Genomic DNA, 7,234 nt, shown 5'->3' on the forward strand with positions numbered 1-7,234 from the left:
AGCATGGATGGAACTGGAGAGCATTATGCTAAGTGAAATAAGCCAGTCAATGAAGGAAAAATACCACATGATCTCACTCATTTATGGATAATAAAGACCATTATAAACTTATGAACAAAAATAGATACAGAGGCAGAACAGCCTAAAACAGACTGTCAAACTACAGCGGGAAGGCTGGGGAGGGGTCGGGGGCAGGAGCGGGGAGGACTTGTATGCATGCATATAAGCATAACGAATGTACATAAGACACTGGGGGGTAGGGGAGGCCAGGGAATTGTCAAGGGCGAGGGGGGAAAAAGGAGACAAATGTAATACTCTTTGTAATACTTTAAGCAATAAAAGGAAAAAAAAGGAAATTAGAAACAAAATACAAAAAAAACTGAGGCCAAATAATAGATTCCAACATAATTTTGTCTTTCAGGAAACTGTCATTCTTTGGCATAAAGGAAAGGATGCCCCCTCTGATTGGTCCCAGTACTCAATTGACAGAAGCATTCAGAAAAGTCCTGACTGTTTCCCTCATTTTTCCAGCATATTTGAGTGTTTGTGTTGGACCCAGAATGTCAAAAAACCCAAAACTTGTGCTGTCTTATGGCAGTGGTATTTACTGCTCAGTTAAATACCCATGCACGCTGCCACATCCCCTATCCACAGTGAGGCAGGGAGCCCATGTAGCTGGCTCAGACAGGCCCGGAAGCACAGGCCATGTGGGAGCATGGAAAAGCCGCGCTCTTTTCCTTGCCGTGGTGATGGCAGCCCTGGGTCCCAAGTCACTTACCTGGAAAGGAGCTGTTCTAGAAAGGCACTGGACTCTGAGGGGGTTTTCTTTGATAGAGGTCCTTATTTAAGATGTGAAAGGTGAGCTCTTAGGACTTAGCTTTGCCAATTTATTGGCCCCTTTTGTAAGTTTTCCACCTTACTGTGGTTTGATTGTACTAAACCTTAAACATACCAAATGTGCCAATGTCGCTGGCTGCAATTATTTCTTCATAGCTCACAAGATCTGATTTGCATCAGAGAATAAAGTTCTTGTAAATGTTTGTGGTCGGCTCACTACCAAGTGTTTCAGATCTCTTGTACTTCAGACTAATGAACTTTATAGACGATGCTGCCCCATCCTATATAATAAAAGGCCAGGGACCATAAGCAGAATGATGGCTCGACCAGTCACCATGAGGTGCATTGACCACCTCTTGGTCCTTCCCCTCCCCCTCCTCCCCCTGCTCCCGCCTGCAGGCAAACATGGGAAGCGGGTGGCGGCAGGGCTGACACCTGACCTCTTGGTCCCTCACCTTACCCCCACCCCACCCCCCGCCCCGCGCCTGAAGGCTCCAATAGATCAGCAATGGGGAACGGGACCTGGGGTGGGTGGCGGGAGGACCAGGATGGCTGTCAGGCCGTTGGGATCCCCTGCTCATCCCCGGCTGCTCCAGGCTCAGACTGGCAGGAAAGCCGCCACCAGTGACTTCACCTCCATGCTTATACGCTGGTCTGGCTGCTGATGGAACGCGCTGCACACTTGGGGCTGCTCACTCGGGGCGCCGCTGCTGCTGCCACTGCTGCGGGGGGCTTGCGGCGCCGACAGAAGCTGTGGGGCGAGCCCGAACCCTAACCAGCCCTACGGCAGAGGTGGCGTTAGACCTTGGGTCTGGCGAACGGCCCTGATCGCAGGCTAGGCCTAGGGACCCTACCCACATGATAAGTGCGCTGGGCCTCTAGTAAAAGTATAATTAACCACAATGAGTTCAAAGTCCATTTCTGTTCCCCCACAAAATAAGTGCAAAACCAAGGGGTTGGTTTTTCTCTGGAGGCTCTGAGGATCTGTCCCATGTCTCTCATGGAAGATGATTAGCTTATAGACACATAACTCCGATCTCTTATGTCTACACGTGGGCCTTCACATCTCCTCTGTGTCTGTCGTCTTCAACTGAGTGACCTACATAGAGGTCAGCTGTAGGGTTACCTTAGAAAAAAACCAGAATTGTCCTATCAGCACATCATTTGAATCTGTTCCAACAAATGAACTTAACACTCCAGAATTTCTTACCATAAAGCATGGCCAAAATATTTTGACCTGAAAAATGTTAAAGGGACTCATTGCTTTATCTTCGGCTCATTCTTCAGCCAAGATAAACCGTAGCTGTGTTCTCGCAAATTGATGCAGAGTAGCACAGCTTCCTAATACGCTTTTGAAAATAACTGTGCAAGATAACTAGAAAATGTGCCATCAGATAAGGAAGCAATGAGCACTCTTCTTTTTTACAGGGGGATGAGTAAATGGGAACAAACCTGCAACCTGTGTTTCAGATGTACAATTTGATTCATGATGGTTCCTTTGTTGAATCAAATGTGATGAGTCTTGAGAAAAATATGGATAGTGAAAGAAACCAGGCAAAAGGCCACATACTGTATGCTTCTATTTATGTAAAATGTCAAAAGCAAATCCATAAACACTAAGTAAATTAGTAGTTGACTGGGGCTGAGGGGTAGGAGGTTTGGGGTGACACCTCAGGAGTGGGGGGTTTCTTTGGAGGACAATGATAACATTCTGAGATGGTGGTGATAGAAGCACAATTCTGTGAGCTTACTGAGAGCTTTGAATATACTGGCTTTGAATGTAGTGGGTGAGTTGTATGGCATGTGAATTACCTTTTAAAGCTATTAAAAAAAAATAACCACGGCATATACCCACCAGAATGTCATAATTAAAAAGATTAACACCTTTCCGTGCTACCCTGAGCGGGACCCAGGCAGCCTTGTTCTCGGTTCCCACGTGACTTAAAGGGAAACTTCCACAATGTCTGGAGCCCCTGACGTCCTGCAAAGGAAGGATGAGGATGTCCTCAAATTCCTTGCAGCAGGAACCCACTCAGGTGGCAGCAAACCTTGACTTCCAAATGGAACAGCCCATCTACAAAAGGAAGAAGAGAGTCTGGGAGAAGCTTCTGCTGGCAGCTTCTGCCATTGTTGCCACTGAAAACCCAGCTGATACCCATGCCATACTGTCCAGCGAGCTGTGCTGAAGTTTACTGGAGCCACTGCTATTGCTGGACACTTCACTCCCAGACCTTCATCAGCCAGATCCAGGCAGCCCTCTGGAAGCCGAGACTCCTGGTGCTCAACTAACCCACTTACCCCTGCTCTGTGTATCACAGACTCTCCTCTGCACTCTGGACATCGCCATCCCTTGCAGCAACAAGGGGGCTCACCCAGAGGTCTGAGGTGGCCCGGGAAGTTATGTGCACGTGTGGCACCATCTCCCCTGAGCAGCCATGGGAGGTCATGCCTGATGGCTGCTTCGAGAGGGACCTGGAAGAGATTGAAAAGGGAGAGCAGGCCGCTGCTGAGAAGGCTGTGACCAAGGAGGCAGCTCGGTGAATGGACTGCTCCCGAGCTCACTGCTGCTCAGCCGAGGTCTTGGCTGGTCGGGAGGCGCAGGTGCCCTCTGGCTGTCCAGGTCCCTGCTGAAGCCAGGAGCCCTCAGCTGCCACGGAAGACTGGTCTGCAGCCCCCACTGCTCAGGCCACTGCATGGGTGGAAACAACCACTGAGTGGTCCTAAGCTGTTCTTCCACAAACTCTTAAACAGAACGGAAATAAGATTGTCGAAAAATAAAGTTTCTTTAAAAAAAAAAATGGCCCAATGGGCATGGCTTAGTGGTTGAGCATTGACCTCTGAACCAGGAGATCATGGTTTGATTCTAGTCAGGGCACATGCCCGGGTTGCGGGCTGAATCCCCAGTGGGGGGCGTGCAGGAGGCAGCCAATCCATGATTCTCTCTCATTGATGTTTCTCTCCTCCCTTCCTCTCTGAAATCAATAAAAAATAAATTTTAAAAAACGATTAATAATACCATGTGTTGGTGAAGATATGAAGCAACTGGAGTTCTCAGACCCTTCATGGGAATATGATTTGGAGCCACCAACTTAGAAACCAGCTAGACATTATTTACTAAAGCTAAGCATCCCTGTAACCCAGTAATTACTAAGTACATACCCAACAGAAGCATATGCACCTAGAGTCATGTACAAGAAGGGTCGTAGCTCACGATTATAGCCCCAACTGGAACCAACCCAAAGTTTTATCAACTATTAAATTGATAAATTACAGTTACATTTTACAGTGATATTTTATACAGCAAAGAGAAGGAACTAAACTCCCAGAGCAACATGGGCAAATCTCAACAAAGATATTGAATAAGACACAAAAGAGTACATGCTGATTATTCCAATTACAGAAAGTTCAAAAAGTAAAATGGGTCTATGTTATGTGATGGCATGGTAGGGGTTACTGTGGCAGGAACTGTAGTGACTGAAAGGAGCAGAGGGACAAAGGGGCATCTCAGCTGTCAGTCGTTTTCTGTTGACCTATATGCTTGATTATACAAGTGGTTCCGTTTGAGAAGTGTACTGTGCTCTATCCTTACACTCCATGACCCATTTGAAAGAACTACAGCTATTCAAAATATACGGGCAAACGAATCTTTGTCATCTTAAGTGAGCCACGCCAGGAACATTGATATCCCCAGTGTTGCATTGCATAAAACCTAAACAAGCTCCCTAAATCTAACACATCCCTCGTCCGAAAAAATATTTTAAACTTGTTTTTTAAGTTAGAGTGAGAGCAGCAATAATTTTTCTCGAAAATTGCCTTCATGCTGCTAACAGGTAAGTATTTGTGCATGCCATCCACACCAGGGGGCACTGTTGTACAAAACCAAGTTTCAAATAAAAGCCTTTGACATATAGGCAGATTGATGGGGCTTATAAACGTCCAAAATGTGCTTTAATGGTTTTACTTGCAGAAAGTGTACATAAGGAAGCCTGCTTCTCAGACAGTTCAGGATCACTACAGCTCAGAGACTCATTCCTCCCTGCGCAATGTTGTACTTATTCCTTACTGAGTAGGACTTCTAACAGTTTCAGTGGTTTTTGAATGTTTAAACTGTTTTCTCCTTCCTCCCTCCCTCCCTCCCTCCCCTTCTCCCTCCCTGCTTCTCCTTCTTTCATGCCTGTTCTAAAATGCAACCGCGTGCCCTGGCTGGTGTGGCTCAGCTGGTTGAGCATCGTTCCATGCGTGGTTCAATTCCCAGTCAAGGCACGTACCCAGGTGGTGGGTTCAATCCCTGGTGCATACAGGAGGCAACTGATCAGTGTTTCTCTCCCTCCTGCTCCCTCTTTCTAAAAACCAATGAAAACTTTAAAAATAAATAAAATGCAACTTCATCATTTAGCTTTAAAATCAAGTTTCTGTTGTTTTTGTTGTTAATCCTTTTTTAAATTAATTTATTTTTTTTCTCATTACCCTGATTTAGGCTCTCTTCCTTTCTCTCTTAATTACTAATCTATTGAATCATACGTATTGTTTGTTCTTTTTTAAAAAAATATATTTTTTATTGATTTTAGAGAGGAAAGGAGCGGGAGAGAGAGATAGAAACATCAATGATGAGAGAGAATCATTGATCGACTGCCTCCTGCACACCACCCATTGAGGATCAAGCCCACAACCTGGGCATGTGCTCTGATCAGAAATTGAACCGTGACCTCCTAGTTCATAGGTTGACACTCAACTACTGAGCCACGCCAGCTGGGCACTTACTGCTTTTTCTGATAGTTTTTTAAAATAGAAAATTGAGGTCTTGCTGGATACCCAGCATGTTAGATAAAAAGGAGGGGTAAATAGTCTTTGCAAACGTGATTTTTAATAACAGGATAATAATCCATTGTGTGGGTTATCAAAATTCACTTAAACGTTTCTCTACTATTGACCATTTAGATTGCTCCATCTGGTCTATGAGAATCCTTGATGATCCAGTTAGTTTTCCCTTTGAACCCCCTCCATATGGCAAACCTTGACATGTCATTCCTTTGCTGGAGCTCCCCGTGCCTCCCCATCACCTCGGTAGAGTCCAGGGTCCTTAGCATGGTCCCCAGGACCCTCTTGGACTCCCTGCATTTCAAGCCTTATTTCTTACTACTCTCAACTTTGCACTTTACATCCTACAAATGGAAACTATTTATGATTCCCTTACACACACTCCATGGTGCTACATGCTCCAAGTTCTCTCCTCCCAGGAAACCCTCCATTCCCATCTCTAATATAGTACTTTCTACATAATAACAATGTTACTACCTCAGATTATGTATTTTCTCCATCACTGACAATAAGTTGGTTTTTTAAAAAAATATATCTTTATTGTTGAAAGTATTACAGATGTCCCCTTTTTTTCCCCCATTAACCCCGCCCCCAGGCGTTTACCTGTCTGTGTCCCTGGGTTATGCATATATGCATGTATGTTCTTTGGTTAATCTCTCCCCATCCCCCAACCCCATCTTCCCTCTGAGATTTCTCAGTCTGTTCGGTGCTTCTATGTCTCTGGACCTATTTTGTTCATCAGTTTGTTTTGTTCATTAGATTCCACATATGAATGAGATCATGTGATACTTGTCTTTCTCAGACTGACTTATTTTGCTTAGCATAATACTCTCTAGGTCCCTCCACGCTATTTCAAAGGGTAAGAGATCCTTCTTTTTTATAGCTGCTAGTATTCCATTGTGTAAATGTACCAGTTCTTTTATCCACTCATCTACTGATGGGCACTTGGGCTGTTTCCAAATCTTAGCTATTGTAAATTGTGCTGCTATGAACATAGGGGTGAATATATTCTTTCTGATTGGTGTTTCAGGTTTCTTAGCACATTGCGTACCGCTCACGCGTTTCCTCGTGTTTCCGGCCCCATCTGTTAAGGACCACTCACGAGTTTTCTCGTGTTTTGCGCCCCATCTGTTATGGACCTTAGATGTCAACACACTGTCTTGTCCACTGTGGGGCGTGGTTACAGTGTTTTGGCCAGGTTCAAGCCTCAGACTAATGAAAGGACAGGGACCTCTCATTGCCACGCGCAAGTCCCAGCTGGAGGGCAGGGCCCTCCCAGCACAATCATAGCCAACGGCTGTTGTTGTAAGCTTGAACCTATGGTCCGAACACGCAGCCCCACGTGCCTTGTTATAGAATTTAGGTGCATGTAGTTGAGTAGGGTTGAGAGAGACTCATGAGATTGCTGTAAACAACGTGATCACACCCCTACTTTGTCTCGTGGCATCTGCTATAAAATAAAGACACGGCTTGCGGGCACCGTCGTTGTTTCTTCATCAGGGAGGCAGCGTCCCACCAAGACCCAGCTATTATTCTCTTGTCTGGCTTTCCTTAATCCTTTCATCACCTCCACTCAGGA

Source organism: Myotis davidii, unplaced genomic scaffold (genome assembly GCF_000327345.1).
Source record: "Myotis davidii unplaced genomic scaffold, ASM32734v1 scaffold534, whole genome shotgun sequence".
Lineage (NCBI taxonomy): Eukaryota > Metazoa > Chordata > Mammalia > Chiroptera > Vespertilionidae > Myotis > Myotis davidii.